Raw genomic sequence first — 21,328 nt, forward strand, 5'->3', positions numbered from 1 at the left:
CGCCTGTGAGGCAGTCAGATCTCTGTGAGTTTGAGGCCAACCTGGTCTAAAAAGTGAGTCCAGGACAGCCAAGGCTACACAGAGAAACCCTGTCTCGAAAAAAAACAACAACAAAGAAAGTGCTTTCAGAGTTAGCCTTTTGAATGTTACAGTTTTTTGTTAACACAGTTAATTTATGATGTTGCCTTAGAATTTTTCTTTATATCAGATAATATCTGTGGTGAGAGAATATATTTATTTAATTCTAGAACTGTGGTATTAGTATGAGGAGGAAAATTACCTTTATTTTTACCTGTACTTTTTTTTTTTTAAACATTTTCATGGAGTACATACTCTAAAACATGAGAAATTAATCCTTATGTTACTAATTTAAGGTGTGAGAAACCTAACTCCAGCTGGTTTAAATTATCAAATATTTCATTGTTTTGGTATAGCTGAAAGCCCAGAAGTCATGCACATGTGAGAATTGTTATGATGATGTAAATTTCATCAAGACCAAGGTTCTTGCCAGCTCTTCTGCCTACTTTGTTGGTGACATCTTAAAGATCTAAGATACCTTAACAGTTTAAAGTATTAGTGTCTTTGGGGGGCTCTGGTAACTATGTATTTGTTTGTTTTGCAAGAGAGTGTTTCTCTGGGTAGCTCTGACTCTCCTGAAACTTGCTCTGTAGACTAGGCTGGCCTTTAACTCATAGAGATCCTCCTGCCTCTGCCTCCAAGTGCTGGGATCAAAGTCACCACCTCCAGCTTATGGCTTCCATTCTTTTTTTTTTTGGCTTGTTTTTCTGTGTAGCCTTTGCTGTCCTTGACTCACTTTGTAGACCAGGCTGGCCACGAACTCACAGCAATCCGCCTGCCTCTGCCTCCCGGATCCCTGGGATCACAGGCTTGTGCCACTAAGCCAGGCTTCCTTTTTTTTTTTTTTTTTTAATTTATTTCCTTTTTATTTTATGTACATTAGTGTGAAGGCATCAGATCCCCTGGAATTGGTGTTACAGACAGTTGTGAGCTGCCATGTGGTTGCTGGGAATTGAACCTGGGTCCTTTGGAAGAACAGACAGTGCTCTTAACCACTGAGCCATCTCTCCAGCCCCAGGCTTCCATTCTTATCTCATGGTCAGTCTTAACTAATCACTAGGAAAAATATTTGGTCAGGATAGAATATTGAACAGTCCAACTATGACTATTCTAAACTTTTTTTTTTTTTTTTTTCTGTGTTCTCTGGAAGAACAGTCAGTGCTCTGGGCCATCTCTCCAGCCAGTGATAGTCAAGTTTTTAAGAGTTGGGATAGTAACAAGATTATGAGTTTCTTTCACTAATATTTATACATTGTAGAAAGCTTTGCCTTATTTTCATTCTGCTAATTTAGACTTTGTAATCTTCACATTAGGGCTCTAGTTGTTGGTTTTGTAATTATGTATTCAGCATACTCTGTGGCATCACTATTTGCGTGTATATGTGTGTTTGTGTATGTATGTGTGTGTGTATTTAACTAAATCTTATAAATTAAAAAGCCGAAACTAAGGATCTTTTCTGGGTGTGTATACAAATAGGTATAAATCTATCAGTTTTATCCGTGTGTAATTTTTAAGGCTATGGTGCCTCCTGCCTTTGATATTTAAGAACCAAGATCATGTTTGAGAGTGTAATTAAAAAAAAAAAAAACAGACGGAAACTGAAGAGAAATATATGTTGCAGAAGCCCTGTGAATTTGTGGGGTGACAAAGCTGTTCTGTTAGGATGGAATTTTTTTAGGAGCTTGAGTGGCACATAACCGGGTGCTGTTTTTGGTACCCCACAGAAAAGTGCTGAGCATTTTGCTGCTTCTTTTCGGTAGACTTCACTCTTCTCATCTACTGAGTTTGGCGAGTTAGTTGCTGGAGCAGATTTTACGCTATTTAATTTCAGCGAGTCCTAATAATTTTTGGCATCTTTAGCTTTAAGGGAGGGTGGATTTATATTGTGTAATGTTGCACTTTGCATTATATTAAGTGTCTTAAATCCAGAAAAAGTTATCATATTAAGACCTTACTTGGGAGGAAGGAATCAATATTGTGCCGACAAACTGTCACGCGGAGTAAGGTGCCAACAGTGGTAGGAACATGACAAGTTTGCTTTTGTGGTTCTTTGTTAAACTTTTAGCGGGGCGGTGAACTTTAATTTGGTGGTAGCAGGAAACATAAATATTATTGTGTAATTAATGCCGTTTTGCTTATTTTGGCGGATTTAAGAAACCGAAAACAAGACGCGGGCTTAAGGAAAACTACAGTTCCCAGCGGGCCCGGCGCTGGTGGGCCATTACTTTCCCCTCCAGCTTCTGGTTGCCCCTGCCCGGGCTAGCCCCGAGTCAGTCCTAGCTCGCGCCTGCGCAATGGCGTCCGCTTATTTTTTGGTTTGGCGGCTGCGGAGCGTGGCGCTAGGGCTAGTAGCCAGCCGTGTGCTGCAGTGTGCGGAGCAGGGTGTAGGACAAAGGGCGGGTGGCAGGGACCGCGTCACTGCTCAGGGAGCTTCCTGCCCGGCCGGAGCACGGTTGGCCCCGGGGTGGTGTGGCCGCGATAGCTTCTCCATTCACTGTACACAGTTCTTCGCTCACGTCCTCCGGCTCTGCCGCGCTAGTCCGCCCTCCCCTCACCGGCGCGCGGCACCGCCAGCCCCTCCAGCCCCGGCGCGGAGGGAATGTGACGGCGTCAGCGCCTCAGGTTAGCCTCACCTTGGTCGGGGCGAGGGCCCCGCGCCGCTTGCCGCAGTGCCGCGTGTCTCTGCCGCACGAATCAGGCAGCGGGCTCCGGCTTCCGCAAACAGAGGCGCAGGAGCCGCGGTCGCGGCGAGGAGCCATGACTGAGGCGGCGGCGGCCGCGCCTCCTGGCAGCCCGCGGGGGCGGCGCGGCGGGCGCCCCCTGGCGGCGCGCCGGGGCGGAGCGGCCCGCCGCAGCCGCAGCCGGCGGAGGCGCTGCTGTCCCTCCTCCCCGTGTCCCCGGCACTCGCCCGCTCGCTTGCTCGCTCCATTCTCCCTCCGCTTCAGATTAAAGGGGGGGAGGGAAAAGGAGCTCGGCCGCCATTTTCCCAGTGCCGCCGCCGCCACCGCCACCGCTCGCCGAGCCGGCGGGAGAACCGAGCGCCGTAGCGAAGCCGACTCGTCTCGCCGCGGCAGCGAGGGGGGCGGCCGAAGCGCGCTCCCCGACCGGGAAGAAGCGCCCGGGGTGGCGGCCGGGGTGCGGGTGCGGGCTGCAGACGGCGGCGCTTGTTTGTGCGGGGCGGGGGGGGTCGCCTTTACCCTCTGCCCCCGCCCGCCCGCCGGGGCTGCGGTCCCCGGCCGTGCCCAGGCCCCGCCGGAACGGAGGAAGGCCGGAGAAAGGGCCCGAAAGAGAAGAAAAAGCGGCCGCTCCCCGCCGCCGCCTTCCCCTCCCCCTTCGCCTCGCCCCCCCCGCCCGGAAAGTCAGGGCGGCTCCGGGCGCCGGGGGGGAGGAGAGCGGCGGGCCGGGCCGGAGCCGCCGCCGCGCGCCCCCGCCCGCTGGTCCTGGGCGCCCAGGCCGGGGGTCTGTTTGCAAACTGCGCCCATTTTGTGGGGCCGAATCCGCCCGGGCTACGCTCCTCCATCACGTGGTAGGTGCTGCTGCTGCTCCTCTCCTCCTCCTCCCGCTGCCCTTTCTCCTTCTCCTCGCTCTCTCTGTGGCTCCCATTTCTCCCTCTCTTTGTTAGTTGTAACTAGAAAGGCAGGGCAGGGGAGGAAAAATCCCCGGAACTTTAAATGGCCTCTCCGGGCTTCCCCGCTGCGGGTCCGGGCTGGGAGTCGCCCCAAGGGCGGGGGTGTGCGGGGGCCCTTCCCCACCAGCTGCCGCCTCGTTCGCCGGGCTTTCCTTTGGCGTTCTATTTAAAAAGGCGGCCTGGAGAACATGGTTTATTTCCGTGAAAAAAAAAAAAAAAAAAAAAAAAAAGACTAAAAACAAACTCTTGCTGTCGCCTTGAACTTCTCTTGACTGCAAAAGGCCTTTCTTTGCTCAAACACATCTTGCATGTCTGTCTTACGGTTTGTATCACAACTCTTGATTGTTAACATTTTTGTTGCTTGTATATTGAGGTCATTTGCGTTTTCGAATCTAGTCTCAGACACCCCTCCTTTTTTTTTTTTTTTTTTTTAAACTAAAGAGGAAGAGACATTTACTTGCTTTTAAGTGAGTTGGAATCTTACTGCTTTTTGGGTTTGGGGGGCCTGTTTTCCGGTTGACGGTCTTTTGATTCTCAGCAAATAGTTTGTAATTGTTTTCCATATTGTAAACAATCCTACTCCCATGTTTTGCCTAGAAATCCTTTTGTTTTCCAATGCTGGAATCCCAATGTGGATTTTTAGAGAAACTCGTTACTTAAACTATTGCTTATTGATTGCCTTAGGGGAAAAGGGGTGACATGATGGCGCCACTTTAAATTGCTCTTTCCTCCGCCTGTTTTTTCCTCCTTTATCCTGGAGGTCACTGGAGCATTTTCCGTGACCTATTAATAAAACCGCACTTGAGGGTGTTTGCTGTACAACTCGTAGGGGCTAGATTTTGGGATTTTAAGGACCGAGAGACCTGAATTCTGCAGTCCTCAAAGTTAAGAGAAATCTCCCTAGTCCTCCAACCTAGCTTTCCTCCCCTCCATTCACAATCCTGGTGTTGCCATATCCTTCATCACGTGGCTAGCAATCATTGTAGGTTTTTTGTTTGTTTGTTTGTTTGTTTTGAGGGTGTAATGTTAATAGTTTACCTTGTAGCTAAGGAAGTGTCCCTCTCCCCGTTGGAGAGCTCTCGGTGCTTTAGGGTTTTTTTCTTTTTTTCTTTTTTTTGATACATTCAGAGAACATTTTAAAATAAACGATAAAATTACATAATCCTTGCCTTGCATAATCATGATATAGTTACAGAACTTCTTCTCAAAAGAACTTTCAAGTAAGGAAAATCGTTACATTACACTGACTTCTGTTTCTTTGAATGATCTGTAGTTTGTATTTCTCCCCCCACCCCCGTTTTTGTTTTTTGTTTTTTTAAGGTCATTTAAAGTACCAGTATTTACAAAGGCATAAAGTGGGCGTGTTTCCCTTCTCCCTGTTCTATAGGCTGTACTTGGTTCCTTGTGTTATATACTCATTACTAATTTAGAAATTTTCAATTAACTTCAGGTGTTGACAGTTGAGAATTTTTTTTTTCTTTTAACAGTGGATACTTTTGAGGTTTTTCTCTGTTGTGTGTTTGATAGAGAAGTTGTTTTTAATTCTAGTTTTTGAAGCATGCTACTTGGTTGTATATTTCTTCGTGTCAGTAAATTGGGTAAATTCTAACTAAAATGTGGAAGTACAGCTTTTCTTTTTCTGGATAAGTTACTGGCTTTAAAAACTAAATATAAAATATAATCTTGGGTATCATTGATGTTTTCTCTTGCCATGTGTGTTATCAATGGCTTGGACCATTTTCTTTGCTAACAGTTACATCATGTCATGTGATAGGTGCAATGTGATGTGTTGCTCTAAAAATAAGGCAAGGTAAAAATGTTCGTCCCTTGGAAATTTAAAAAATGTATTAATAAGTATGAGATACCGATCCTTAGTCATGGAATTTTGAGTTGGATTTCCGCTATGTTTAGCCAACAAAGTGTACAGTTCTTTTGACCTTAAGAATATTTAGTGTGATTTGTTAGTGAACTCCGAACTTTATTTAGGTGCTTTGACTTTTATTTTTGAAGGGTGAACTACTTGGAAACATTAGCTGTCGCATAAATTCTTAAAATCTTTATTTTGGTGAAGGTGGTTATGTAAGTGTATGTGTAAATATTTATGATTTGTTTCTGTACGAACATTAAAGTCATCAGGTAAGCAGGGCATGGTTGAACATGCCTATAATCCCAGCAGAGGCAGGCAGGTGTCTGTGAGTTGAGGCCAGCCTTGTCTACAAAGTGAGTCCAGAACGGCCAAGGCTACACAGAGAAACCCTGTCTTGAGAAAACAAAAGTCATCAGTTATATACAGATTTTGAGATAACTTGAAGTTTTGGTCTTTTCACCTATAGGAATCTGGAAATACTGGGTTGCTACATCTTTCCTAAAAACCTTATTCAGACCATTAGTATCTGACTTTCATGCTTTACCATAATGTTAAATCTGCAGAGCAATCTTTGATTTTTTTTTAGGTAATTTACTACCCTGTTAAGGAAAATTGTGGAAGCTAGAAAACAGTTTAATTTACTTGTGAACTTTAATGAAGGTGAGAAGAAAATAATATTTTTTTCCCTTCAAACACTACCAATACCTTTTCATCTCTAGTAATGCTACACTGTAATCAGTGTTTCTATAGTATAGCCCCTGGATTTTGTTGGTTTGACCACATTTAATTACTTTTAAAGTGAACAAATTTTATGTTGGCTGTATTTGATCTGAGCTGTTTCGTGTTATCTGCAAACAAGGCTGTTGTGGGTGGTGATGACTGTTTTCAAAGGTATTTTAGTAGTGAGTAGTTGTAGTTGTTTCTTTATTTTAGAAGAATAATTTTTCAAAACTTTTTAAAACATCAGTCCAGAGGTTGGAGATTTAGCTCAGTTGTAGAGTGCTTACTAGGCCCTGGGTTTGGTCCTCACTCCTGGAGGGAAAAAAAAAAAAAGACAACCATCAATCTATACTGTTTATAAAAAGCTTTGAGTTTAATGGTAATCTTTGTTCTTTTCCTATTCAGCTTCTTTAGGTTGGGGGTTTTTAGGGATCATTTTCCCCCACTACCTTTTTTGGTAAGGCAGTTAAGACACAGAAATGAAAGTGACTTTCTGGAAAAATGTGTAAAATATATTATACTATATATTTAATTGTATTGCCTCTAGTTTCAAGACCTGTCTATTCCTTTATCTGGATGGAAAGGAATAGTGTAGATTAAGTACGTGATAGTGATAACTAGCTGTTTTCTCTAGTTATTTCTGTGACCCACAATTCTCTACTCAATCTACAAATAACACTTAAAAAGATACCACTTCCTATCTTCTGGCAGCCTTGAAATGCTGATGACCTCTACCCACAGTACTTTCCTAATATGCATTGTCTTTTGTTGTTGTTCACCTCAGTTTTGAGCTTACAACTTGGGTAATGGGAAATACCAAGAGTTGTGCTTTGTGTGATGCATTACTGCACTTTGGTAGTAATGTTTTTGTACAACTTCAATATCCATAAGCTGTTAAGGAGTTTTTTAGGTTAGACACTATAAATATGTCTGTTCAGGTTGAAAAAAATATTACAGATTTTTTAAAAAAATCTAAAAACAACAAAAGAAGTCTTTTTAGGTAAAGGAAATGGTCCAAATCTTGTTTGCACTAGATAACCAGCAGGCCAGGTGTTGGGCCCATTTTATTTGAGACACCTGCACTGTATTCCATAAAGTGAGCAAGAAAAGGACACTAGTATAAAATACCCTTCCCCAGACCTGAACAGCCTAACCAGTGAAGGTAGGAGCTTATTTAAAATGAAGAAAGATAGGTCTTTTAAAAGTAAACAATGAAGGTAATACTCCGGGATTCATTTCTGTGTTTAGTCACAGGTCTTGGTTAATAGGGTATTGGAAGAACTTAGCTAGATAAATAGTTGTGATTTACCAAAAAGCTTTGACTCACAGGTGTTGGAATAGATACTTTATGTTAAGCATTTTCTAATTTTTGATAGAGTAAAAGGTAAAGCCAAAATGTAGAGTTGTGGAAACCAACTTCCCCAAATTAGAGAGCATAGGTCATGAATGAAAAACAAAGTTGGAAGCCAGGAGGAACGGCACACCTTTAATCCCAGAATAGGCAAGGCAGGTGGATCTCTTTTTATTATATTAGTTATGTGGATGTGTGTGTCTACATGTGAGTATGTAAGTGTGAGTGCAGATGCCAATGGAGGCCAGAGACATTGGAGCTTCTGCAGCAGGAGTAGTAAATAGTAGTTGTGAGCTGCTTGGTATGGGTGCAGGAAGTGCTCTTAATGGCTCTCTAGCCCCGCCTTTAAACTCTTAATCTTCTGTTGGCTACCACAGTTTGGCAAATGCAAATTGTTTAATAAAAGTTGCCTTTTGTTTGTGGTGCTAAGCTGTAATGCCAACCTTAGTTTTTCAGAACGTGGTCTATTAGGCAGGTCTCCAACTCACTATGGCTAACTTAAGAACCTTGCATCAGCACCCTGGGTGCCGGAGTTATAGGTGTATGCCAGCATGCCCTACGTAAAATTTATTTTCCACTAGTCTGCTTTTTTAAGATTTCGAACCAGCTTCATAGTATATAAGCTTTTGAATGACTTCTACCACAGAATTATTTATACAGTTACTGGCTCTGAATTTGTTGCTGTGTTTTAATTCTAGTGCTTGGTTTTTGTTTTTAAATTTCTTCTCTTTAGAGTTCATGGAGTATAAAGTAGGGCTAAATTCAGTGTAGTTTTTGTTACTGAAAGTTGTTACTTGAACCAGGAATCTGTACTAAGATTTTAGAAAAGTTTAGAAAAAGTTTCTTGAGAAGCAGAAACTTAATGAGGTCCCTCACCTTTTAGTTTCTTTAAAAAACAAAACAAAACAAAACAATAGAGCAGTTTAAGGTCAGTTGGAGGGGAAATATTGAGGAATAACAAGATTGAGTAACAATTTTGTTAAGATGAGATGTGATATCTAATTGTCTTCAGTACTTGCTGTTTGGCCTCTATTGACTGCTTGTTAGTACTTCAAGAGTGTGAATGGGGTTAGGGCTGGTTAGTTTCTGAGGGTTTTTAACATTTATTAGTGCAGAGATTGTATAGAAATGTGCGTGTGATGAGTATAGTTTAGAATATTTGCTTAGCACTTGTGAGGTCCTGAGTGGGATCTCTAGAAATATAAACATACACACATACCTATACACATGCACAAAGAAATACTTAAATCTTTTAAGTTTCAGTAAGCTATTTATATTCAGAGATTAGGGACTATATGTATGTATGTACATACAGTTTTTCTGTGGTTGATATGTTTTGGGACTCCTGAGTAGAACAAAAGATGGCTATTAGTATTTTTAATATTTTTCTGGCATTGGAAAATATTTTCAATCATTAATTCAATTTAAAGGGATAAAGTAGGTGTTAGTAGGATTTCTGGAATTTGACTGTGAATCCTGAAGAATAACCCTTTTCTTTTTGAATTGGCTTGAGCTCTTCAAGCAGATTAAATTTTAAGATTGTTCAAAAACCACTAGGTTTGTTTGAGATAAAAGTTCTGTGTGTTTGTGTCTGTGATCTAATGACTGCTAAGGAATTTGAGTTCATGATAGGGTAAAAATAGATAAACACTGTTAATACTTTGATTATATAATCATTCTTCAAAAAAATTACATTCTAGGGCTGGAGAGATAGCTGGCTCAGGAGTTAAGAGTGCTTCCTGTTTTTGCAGAAGCCTGGAGTTTGGTTCTTAGCACGCATGTCAGGTGTCTTTACAACCACATTTAAGTCCAGCTTCAGTGAATTCAGTGCTGCCTGTTGGCCTATGGGTGTCCATAGACAAATAAATCTCTCTTTCTGTATCTTATACACAAATTGGATCATACTTCTTAGATGGCTGTATGCTTTTAAATTTTAAGCTGTTGAACAACATTACAGTTCTTCGGTGACAAGATTATGTATATATCTATGCACCCATGAAAATACTTCTGTTGGGTAGGTTCCTAGAAGTATAGCTGCTAGATAAAAAGTTTGAGTAATTGCATTTAAGACTTGGTAGACATTGCCTTCAAAGTATAATAGTTCGAAAGTTTTCCAAATGGTTGTGGTGCACATTTCCAATCACAGCACTTAAGAGGCAGCAGTCAGGTCTCTGTGAGTTCCAGGCCAGCCAGGGCCATATAGTGAAACCTTGTTTTAAGCTTTCCAATTTGGGTACAGGTGTTTGGCTGTGCAAGATTGAGATTTTGAGATTGTATTCAGTTGTTAAATATTTGAGATTATGTCGCCTCATGATCAGATATTCCCACTGTTCTCCTAGTGGACCTGCAGCTGATTCAGTGTAAATGCTTGTGCTACTTAGGATGTATTGGTCTGGGCTGCTGGCACTGTGCTGCTTCTAGAAAATAGATTTAACAAACATTACTGTCTATTTAAGAAATGCATAGCCTAAGGAATAATGAGCTGAAATCTGAGTTTATGTTATACTGGCTGATGTTGCTCAGAGTTTCAGTGTTGGGAGAACAGATTATGAGGCTGGAGGGAGAGATCGCTGGAAGGAATGAGGCATACTTGCATGACCTTGTAATTTGGAGCTAAACCTTGAAAGAGTTAAGTGAGTAAAGATAAAGGAGGACCGTGAAAGAGCATGAAATTTTGTATACTCTGGTTAGTGTAGTGAGGACAGAATGTAGAGAGCTTCAGATGATGTTGAATGCTGAGGGAGTATATAGGGCATTTGAAATTTATTCTTATCCTCCTTCCTTCCATTCTTGCCTTTGATGTAGTCATTATGATAGTAGAGGCAAGATTGGAGACTTGTTGAGACTGGATGGAAGAAGAGCTGGAGATTATTACTACTACTGCCTTAATTATTATACATAAATACATAATGAGGTTCTGAAGTAAGGCAGTGGAACTAAAAAAAAAACAGTGAATGTACTGATTATTCTGCCACCTTTCCACTTTGCTTTTAAAAATTTAGAGTGTCCTACACTTGTTTCTTTGTTTCAGGATGAAGTTGCATTTTGACCCACCTGTTCAGCTCAAGTGTCTATCTTATGGGAAAGAAGGGTGGACAGATTTCCATGTCTATTTCGATACTTTCAGGGTCCTTGAGCCTGTGAGTTGGTTGCTCAGTGTTTGCATGAAGTGGAGTAAGCTATAGCTATCCTCGAATCATTGATAATGTCTTCTCTTGGAAACTTTTCCTCCCTCCCCTCCCCTCTCCTTCCTTCCCTCCCTCCCTCCCTCTTTTCTATCCTCCTACTGACAGACCGACAGGGTTTTTCTCTGTAGCCATGGCTATCCTGGAACTTGCTCTATATTCCAGGCTGGCCTGGAACTCAACAAGATTCTCCTACCTTTACCTCCCAGAGTGCTGGGATTAAAGTTGTACATTGCCACACCTCCCTGCTTGGAAACTTTTTTAACCCCTTCAGATAAAACACAAAACCATCTTCATGCCTAATTTATATCTTTTTTTTAAGATTTATTTATTTTATGTATATGAGTGTTCTATCTGCATTTACACCTGCCAGAAGAGGGAATCAGTTCACATTATAGATGGTTATGAGCCACCATGTGGTTGCTGGGAATTGAACTCAGGACCTTTGGAAGAGCAGACAGTGCTCTTAACCACTGAGCCATCTCTCCAGCCCCCCTAATTTATATCTTATGGCATTAGTGAGGCTGTACAATTTTTAGTGTCTCTTGTAATCTTTCTATGGTTTGACATTAGTAGACATATAATGAGATGTTTGTGTTATATAAACCACCAATAAAAATCACAATTCATTTACATAGGGAATATTTATGAAGGGCAGAAATTGGTTTTGGGTTTGGGACAGTTTTTTTCTTTTTTGGGGGGGGGTTGGTAATAGGATTCTTGCTTGCATAAGCTGTTTGAGTAATGTTGAATTCTACTTAGACCTGTTCCTCTGCCAAGCCTCCCCTGCTTGTGTCAGTATAGTCTTTCATTGATATTTGCATTTTAATAAACATGTATTGGAGATAACAGATAGTTGGGTGTTCTCATTGATTTTCCTCTAAAGACTAAAATTTAAGTTTTAACATTAGCAGTTTGAGGTCCTATCATGTTAAACCTAGCCTTGAACTCTGCCTAGTATAGTAGTTTTAAGCATGAGCCTGGGGCTAGAAATAGCTCAACTGTTAGGAACACTTCCTGTTCTTTTACAGGACCAGAGTTTGGTTCCTAGCACCTACATGAGGCTGCTTACAACTGTCTGGAACTTGAGCTCCAGGGGATCTGGCCTCTTTAGGTCTACAGGCTCATAGGCACACCCATATATACATGGATAAAAAAGTAACTGTTTAAAGGGTATGAGATTTTGCCTTTGCAACTTAATAGTTGTGTGGCCTTGGGCAAATTACCTATCTTGGAACATCAAGTTTTCCTCATTCATAAAATAAGGACAGTAGGACTTAATAAAAAATGTTACTGTGAAGATTAAACAAAGAATTTGTAAAAGATAATATTGGCTAACATAGTAAAAGGGCATTTAATGTTAGTAAACAACAGTTAAACAGCTTGTATTTATTTCGGTGTATGTGTATGTAGGCACACATGTACCATGCTATGTGGGTGTGTATGTACTCAGTTGTGAAAGTCAGATGACTACTTGTGAAATTTGGGTCTCTCCTTCCATCATTTGGACTCTAGGAGTAAAAGTGAAGAAGTCAGGCTTGGTAGTAAGCCTGCTGAGCTTCTCTCTGGCCCCATGAACAGCACTCCAGTTAGTAATTATGAAGCATTTTCAGTTAAGAGGCTCAGTCATTTAGGAAACTGTGAAGGTAGCCAGATCCACATTATAAAAAACATTCTGTCGCCCTTCTCTAGCACATTCCACTGTATATATACCTTTATTTTATATTTAAGATTGTACCACCAGGTAGTAGTGGTAGTGTATGCCTTTAATCCTAGCATTTGGGAGGTAGAGGCAAGCGAATCTCTGAGAGTTCGGGGCCAGCCTGATAAATAGAGTGAGTTCCAGGATAGCCAGGGTCACACAGAGAAACCCTGTCTCAACAACAAAAAAAACTCAACCAAACCCAGAAAGACTGTATTCTGTGGCGTGGCTTCCAGTTACTTCATCCACAGGTTGTTTTGTAGTCCCTTTCTTCCTGAAGCTGTAATACACCATCTGATTTATTCCAGCTGCTCTTTGGGTCATCTCCCATGTTCCCTTTTTGTCAGTTGATTAGATTTTCTTCTAACAAAACTAGTTCTTACTTGAAGGCCTGTTTTGGGGGAACTCTTACTATCTTCCGTGATGGTACTTAATGATTTTAATGTCATCTAGACAAAGTTGTTAAAGCATGTAAAAGACAGAAACTGTCAAAGAATTTTGCTTTTCTTAGAATTAATAACTTGGCAGTTGGGAACATTGAGATAATTTGTATTGAATTCAACTGGCTTTTAAACACATCATATAGTTTAAGCAGGAAGAGAGGGTAAGAATCTGAGTAGCCAGAGAATTTTTGTGGAGCTGCTGGAAATGATGAAGTTTGGGACTAAAAGGCTAGAAGGTCTTTGAGGTAGATGTAGCATTAAAAGGAAAAAATATGGAATTGGGGGAGGGGCGAGTCTGTGGGAATGGAGTTTCTAGGTCTATGGTGTTTTGATGTATACTTGCCCTGATGTTGTTTTTAAGTTTCATCTCAAAGAATTTGAACTTGTGGAAAAGCAATGTAGCAAATTGGAGACTATGGAAATGAGGCAGTAGAAGAGTCAAGCATAGCTGGATATGGTGGTGCACGCCTGTAATCCCAGCACTCTGGGAGGCAGAGAGAAGCAGATTGATGTGAGTTCAAGGCCTGGTCTACAGAGCTGTCCGGGACGCCAAGGCTACACAGATGAACCCTGTCTTGAGTGTAAACAAAACAAACAACAACAACAAAAAAGAGTTAAGCATATTTGGCAAGATTGAAGTAGCAGTCAGGAAGCTGTTAGGATGATCTAGGTGTAGGTTGGGGAAGCCGTGGGCTGTACTGCTAAGGTTAGCAATAGCCTGAGACATAAGTGAAAGAACTTGATCACAGTGAAGGTGAAATTAGCATGGATAAGAGAGAGCTTTCTCTGTATGTTGTCTTTGTAAATACTACATTTTATTTTTTTATATACCATGTATTTGAGCTTAATGTAGACTCAGCCCCTTCACATTTCCAGTTTAAGCTTTGAAAAGTATTTTGCTTTGATGACAATCTTAGAGGTTTTCATTGCAGTGTTGTCATGCATTGATTAATCCTTGCCCTCTACATTTTCTTTTTCCCTTTTAACTTGTGATCCATCTGTCCAGCTAGCTGGTAGAGCTCAGCTCACATTTGAGAAAATGATAATAATACACAGTGGTCTCAAGCATTTGCTGGTCTGGTCGTTCATGATTGTCTATCAAACCACAATCTTCCTTGATGTTAACTAACCGTATTAGGTCTGGTGGTTTCCTAGAACCTTTTTCTATATACCGTTTTCTCTCACCAGAAGGGAACATCATCATTTTTGTGTCCTTGTCTTTCATGCTAAATTTTTAACTAATGTTTATAGCTCAACTGAAATTTTGACAACTTTCTGTATATGCCTTTTTAATCTTCCTGCACTTAAAAAAGTTGTTCTTGGGGCCTGGAGAGATGACTCAGCAGATAAGATAACTAACTGGCTACTCTTCCAGGGCCCTGGGCTTAATTCCCAGCGCCCACAAAAGAAAAGTGTTCTTGGTTTTCTTTCTTTCTTTCTTTTTTTTTTTTAATTAAATTTTTGCTTTGTGTAAAGTTATGAGGTAATGGTGAGAAAGCTCCATTAGTAGAAACCCCATTAGAGACAATAGGATTTTCTTCTGTTTTTGTTTTCAGTATAAGTATGGTTTATTGTAATACTTGGTTTATTGTAATACTTGGCTTATTGACTAACCAGCTGCCCTTAGGTCTCTGCAGCCTTTTTTTTTTTTTTTTTAAGGGCCATAGTTACAGGTAAATCTTGTGCATCAGAGTTGCAGACTAGGGAATTACAAGGAATAAAGGTGAGGTGTTTATTCATACTTAAGTTCAGGCTTACAGTACTCAGAAGAGCAGTGAGGAGAGATTTTTATTTTTAGTCAAAATTTCTCAGGTAGTTGTGGTTTTACTTTGCTCTTGTTGGGGGTACATTTGACATAGCTGTTTTTTGTTTGTTTCCTTAGAGAAGGTACTACTGGAATCTATCCACTAAATTGGAGATTCTGTTAGATAATCTGCAATGTACAGAATTGCCCTTTATTCCCCACCATGATAAAAATTTCCAGTCTAAGATGTTACCAATGCTGTGGTTGAGAAATTGCCCACTGGGTGTATATTTTGTTTTTTTTTTTGTTTTCCAAGTGTCACTTTTATTAAGGAGTTTACTCTTGAAACTGTGTCACGATTAAGGAAAATAGAATCACATGCTAGAACTCATGTAGTTGCACTGTTTGCATTCCTCAGAATGATGCTGTATGTGGTATTAGTAGTTGTTTTGTTTTTTTGAGACAGGGTTTCTCTGTATGGACAAGGCTGGTCTTGTACTCAGAGATCCCCCTGCCTTTTCCTCTTGATTGCTGGGATTAAAGGTTTGTGCCACCACGGCCTGGATTGTCTAAATTTCCATTAGGGAAGCTTTCTAAAAAGTTTTTCAATTGGAACTGTGCCACTCTGTACATGTAGAGGCCAGAGTATAACCCATTGGAGTCTGTTCTCTCCTTCTGACCATGTGGATTCTGGGATTGAGTTCAGGTGGTTAGGCTTGGAGCCCACACCTTAACTTCTTAGACCATCTTGTCAGCTTTCTCAAATGTGTTTTCGGGATGTATTTTCCATCTTCCTGTCTCTAAAGTACTGCTTTAGAATTGAGAAATGATTACCCAGCTGACATTTCTATAAGCCAAGACTGTTTTGGTGACTCTTTCCTTTTGTTTCTACAAGCTCACTTCACAAAATTAATTTATGTCAGTGACAGCCGGTACTGCACAATACTTTGTTTTTGCTTATTTTCTGAGACAGGATCTCACTGCATAGCCTTGTCTAGACTGAAATAGAGATCTTCCTGCTTCTGCCTCCCAAGTGCTGGGATCACAGGCATGTATCACAATGACCAGCTGAAACATCTGTTCTTGTCAGATAGATAAAAATGAGCATGTATCAGTCTCGGATTCCGTATTCTGTATATGTAATTTGACTATTATTTAGCTCCATCACTAAATTGGAAAATGTCTTAGCCCTAAATATACTGCCTGTGTTATGAGTGTTAAAGTTAATTATAGCTTTTAATGCCTTAGAATCCTTTTAAGAAAGGTGATTTATCGTAAGCTTAAAGAGTGATGTAAATTTTTTTAGATTTTTTTTTTTATGTGCATTGGTGTTTTGCTTGCGTGTACATCTGGATAAGACTGTCTTGGAGTTACAGACAGTTGTGAGCTGCCATGTGGGTGTTGGGAATTGAGCCTGGGTGCTCTGGAAGAGTTTTCAGTGCTCTTAACCACTGAGCCACCTCTTCAGCCCTAATTTAAATTAAAAAAATTTAATTTATATGTATGATTGTTACTACCTGAATATATGTCTATGCCCCACATGGATGCCTGGTGTGTGTAGAGTTCAGAAGAGGGTATTGGACCTCGATTTAGCAGTTAGACAATTGTAAGATGTTATGTGGGTTCTGGGAATCAAACCCAAGTCCTCTGGAAGAGCAACCAGTACTCTTAACTGTACACACGTGTGCTACGGTATGCATGTGGAGGTTAAGAGTATGGTTTTATGGAATTGACTTTCTCCTACCTTTGGCTCTGGAATTGAACTCTGATCAGGGCCTTTGAGCTGTCTGAGCTTTACATTGTTAAGTGATGCTTTTGGAGATTTATAAGATTGATATTACTGTGATTGTTTTCATCAACATTTTGCTCAGTTTGTTAAATTTAAGAAAGTGTACTATGGTTGCTGGGCATAGTGTGGCACAGGCCTTTAGTCCCACCCAGCATTTGGGAGGCAGAGGCAGGCAGTTCTCTTTGAGTTCAAGGCCAGCCTGGTCCCCAGAACTACTTAGTTGACACCCTGTCTTGATTTAAAAAAAAAAAAAAAGGAAAGAAAGTATGCTTTAATGTTTTGCTGTACTTTTATTTTTGGCTTCTTAAAACTTTTTCGTATTTTATTGCTTGTCACCCCTTTCTGACAAAGTAATATTTTTTATGTAGACATTTTTTATTGTAGACATTACAAAGGAGAGACTCTTACTACCTACCTTATAAAATAAATGAGCTTCTAAATTGTATAATACTTGTTTTTTGTTTAACAAAACATTTTATATCAGTAAATATAGATGTGCAATGCTATTCAATGTTGTATATATTACATTATATGACTAGTTCATAGTTTAAATTTTTGGTCATCTAGTTTGTTTTCCTTTTAAAAATTAAGCTAATTTTGATGCCTAGGGAGTTGTCTCCAAGAGTACTTGCCTTTGCAGAAGACCTGGATTAAGTTCCTCATCACCCACATCCTGCCTCATAACCATCTAGAACTCCAGTTCCAGGGAATCTGACATTCTGTTCGGACTTCTGAGAACAATAGACATGGGTGTGGTGCATATGTATGAAACAAAACACTCATACATATTAAAGATTTTTGTTTTTGAGGAAAGTTCTTATGTAGCCCAGAGTGGACTTAGACTTTATATGTAATAGAGGTTGGCCTTGGACTCCTGATCCTTCTGTTTCTACTTGCTAAGTGCTGAGATTACTGGTCTGTAATCAAGACCAGTAAACAAGACTGCACCATGTCTTGTTTGTTTTCCTTTTATAAGCCCCATTATGAAATAGTTTATATATGTGTGTGTGTGTGTGTGTATATATATGTGTGTGTGTGTATATATATATATGTATATATGTGTGTGTGTATATATATACACACACACACACACTTAAAAATAGTAAGAAAGTCTCATTCAGGTGGCAGTTGTAACTAATGAAGCAGATTTGATAAGTGCCATATCCAGTGTTTTGGCTCTTCTTTCTATATGTAGGAGTCCTTTTATAATGAGTTTTGGATTTTTGAGACAGGATTTCTTGGTGTAACAACCCTAGCTGTCCTGGAATTCACTTTGTAGAACAGGCTGCCCTGGATCCCACAGAGATAGGCCTTTCTCTGCCTCCCAGGTGCTGGGATTAAAGGTGTGTACCACCGTGCTAGGAATGTTCAATGGTATTTTAATTTAGCAGATTCTTTGATATATATATATATATATATATATGTGTGTGTGTGTGTGTGTGTGTGTGTAGGCTGAGATGGCTCAGCCAGGAAGAACACTTGCTGCTCTCTCAGAGGACTGGAGTTGGTATCCCAGCAACTACCCAATTGTCTGAAACTCCAGCTGTAGAGGGCAGGATCTGATGCCTTCTTCTGACCTCTGGCCATCCCGCATTCCCACTCCCACATGAGCTTATGCACATGCATTTTATTTTTCCTTATAAAAATTTCTGTAAAAATTTCTTTTTGACATGAGCTCTCTTGTAGCCCTGGCTAACCTGGATCTCACTGTGTAAAAAGAGATTGACGTCAGAGCTCATAGAGCTCTTCCTGCCTCTGCCTCATTAATCCCAATTAAACCATTGGGATTAATGGTGTGCACTACCGTGCCCAGTGAATTTATTTCTTATACATCAACTTTTTGTGTCTAGATTATAATAACCAAATGCTGGATAAGAAAATGAAACTGTCTTATGTAATCATGACAGTAGTCTTAAAAGGTAGGTGGTATAGGTTTATAACTGGATGAAGAAACGGAAAGAATAGAATACTTAGGTAATTGACACCACGTGGTGATGTTACTACCAGGCCAGGATGTGACCCCAGACCTGCTCACTTGAGCCTTTGTTCTCCCTAACTGAATGCAGAAGTGGAAGTTGTCCCTTTCTTTTGGTAGGAGAATTAGTTTGTGAATAAAACCCTCATGGGCTCAGGACTCCATTTTCACTTGTAAAAATTACTGAGAATGTATTGGTGGTATCACCTATAATTTCAGCACTGGGAAGGTGGAGGGAGAAGGAACTGCTTCCAAATGCTGAAACTTTAACACACATTTGTGTCTATTAAGTCACCACTAATGTTTTTTTTTTTTTTTTTTAAGTTGGATTGGAGAAATGTTTAAACTCATGGTACTGTGTACAGTTTTTCAAAATACTGATTTTCACTTAAAAACTTAAGTTTTTATCATTACCAGCAAATATTATTAGTGATTTTCCTTGAACTGGGTTTTACTTTGTTCATTTTGTAAAGAAAATTTGCTAATGAACCAGTTTGTTTTGTTTTTGGAAATACATAGTCTAGCCTGGCATCAAACATTCCATCTTGAGGCAGTCAAGCCATGTTCCTGTGCCTTGTACTCAAGTTTAAATAGTCATAGCTCATCTGTCTATTCTGCCACAGAAAGATAGTATTTTATGAGCTGGAGGGATGGCTCAGCAATAGAGTTCCTACTGATTTTGCAGAAGACCTTGGTTCAGTTCCCAGTATCCATATGGTTCAGTTCCAAGGTATCACGTCTTTCGGCCTCCTTTGGCATGAGTCACTATAATTGATGCACATGCAAGCAGTGCATATATGTACATGGAGAACACATATACAGATAACAATAAATCTTTATAAAAAACAGTATTCTGTGAAGAAGACTGCTTCAGCTTGGCAATTTAAAAAGTAAGAGTGTAGCCTGGAAAGATGGCTTGGCTAACTCTAAACCACTTTTTCCAGAGGACTGGAGTTCTAAGCCATAGTGCCACATAGTGGCTCACTACCATCTGTAACTGCAGTTCTAGGGGACCCAAGGCCCTCTTCTTCTGAATGCTTCAGGCACACACTCTGATAAATAGATATAACAGACAAAATACTCACAATTTTTATAAAATGAGTTTTCCCTGAGACAGTTTTTTTTTTTTTTAGCTGAATTTTTTATACATACTTTTCCTTTCAACACAGACTTTTAAAAATGTACCTGGGGTCAAGAGTTAATAAAAATCCTGGAGGAGCACACTGATTTGTTACTCAATACCAAACAGTGAGCCCTGAATATAGAATGACATACAGATTTGAGCAGGTTATATTTAGGAATGTAACAACAGTTAATTAAAAAAAAAAAAGCCATGGATTTGAAAAAGAGCAAGAAAGGCCATATGGGAGGGTTTAGAGAGAGGAAAGGGAAGGAGGTAAATGATACAATTACTTGGAAAATTTAAAAAGTTTTAAAAGTAATAAATTTAGTGTAATCTTTACTGTTTCATCAAGAACATCTCTTAAGAATCAACTAATAGTTAAATTTGTGATTTATGCTATAGTGTATGTGTAGAAATCAGAACAACTCGAAGAATTGGTTAAATCCAGGTGGTCAGGTTTGATGGCAGACATCTTTACTTGCTGGGTCATATAGTAGGTCCAAGAACACAGTAAATGTCATTGGCATCTTTTTTTTAAAGCTGCACGTGAGGACTAATGGGACTACTCACATTGTTCGGTGGTATTGTCTTGGGTTCTAAGATACCAGCAGTTTTTCTTATCTTTGTTTTTGGACCCTTACTGCAAATGTTAACACAGGTAGGCCAGTGGGCTTAAAGACTTACTGGCCTGAGTTCTATTGCTGGGTCCCACATGGTATGAGAGAACCAAATTCTGCACATGGCCCTTTGACTTCCACATGTGTGCCATGGCATGTACACATAGTCCCATTTAAAAGTAAATAAATACGAAAATAAGTATAATTTTTTTTAAAAAAAGGTAAATGATGTTTTTAGTATTACTGTGACCTTTAAAATGGACTTTACAGACTGCCGAGATGGCTTAGTAGGCAAAAGTACTTGCAAGCCTGAGGAAATAAATTCCATGTCCGGAATCGACTGTGGAAGGAGCAAACCAGTTTCTAAAAGTTGTTCTCTGATGCCACACTCACTGTAGGAATCTGTGCCTGGAAGCACAAGTGTATGTCCTCCCACCCCCAGCAGCCACATGTTGGGGGGAGGCGGTTGAGATGGTGGTTTGAGGGGTAGTTGGTGTAGTGCTTTATATAGGTTTCCCTTTGCTTCCAGACCCAGATAGATGAATCAGGAATGAAGAAGAAGCAGTTAATTGAGGTATGTCATTAATTAAAAAAACGAGGAAGGATAAGAAAGTAAAAAGTATATTGAAAAAAGACAGTGAATTCTGAATTTTCAGAGGTCTAGAGGGAGGGTTAGAAAGTTGATTAGTGCAGCTCAGAGGGAGTGGTCCTCATGTGCTAGTAGATGTTGCTAAGAAAGTGAGTTGAAGGAGAAGGCAAAAGGAAGGGATCTTGGGCAGTACCAGCAGTTCAGGAGGTTCACAGGGAAGAAGAGAATATAGTAGTAGTGTCAAGATATCGGAAAGACAATTTCAAGAAAGTCCACTCTACCTAACGCTCAGGGAAAAGTCAGAGTGGGGTTGTTGATTGAATAATAATTGGATAATGAAAGTACTGCTTACCTTATCCAGAGTGATGGAGGTAGAATCTAAATTCTAGAGTAGTGAAGAATGTAAAGACAACTGTTTATATTCTTTTAAAGTGTTTTGGGAAAGGGAGAGAGTTATGTTGGGCTATTAGCTTAAAAAAAAACCAAAAAAAAACCAGATTCACTCTGTAAATAAAGA

At 40.1% G+C, this 21,328-nt stretch overlaps 1 protein-coding gene across 10 annotated transcripts in view; it reads left to right on the forward strand.

The window, feature by feature from the left end:
* Positions 1-21,328, forward strand: part of Kansl1 (KAT8 regulatory NSL complex subunit 1) — a 126,144-nt gene that overhangs the window by 20,752 nt on the left and 84,064 nt on the right. For 2 of the 10 annotated variants that reach the window (XM_021631870.2, XM_060386569.1), the window contains exon 1: positions 3,003-3,604. The exons of 4 other annotated variants lie outside the window; for them this stretch is intronic. The gene's annotated coding sequence lies outside the window, so the exon portion shown is untranslated. 4 more of the 10 variants (XM_021631871.2, XM_060386566.1, XM_021631876.2 and 1 more) reach the window with 4 other exon arrangements.

The sequence above is a fragment of the Meriones unguiculatus genome, chromosome 7 (genome assembly GCF_030254825.1).
Source record: "Meriones unguiculatus strain TT.TT164.6M chromosome 7, Bangor_MerUng_6.1, whole genome shotgun sequence".
In the NCBI taxonomy this organism is placed as follows: domain Eukaryota; kingdom Metazoa; phylum Chordata; class Mammalia; order Rodentia; family Muridae; genus Meriones; species Meriones unguiculatus.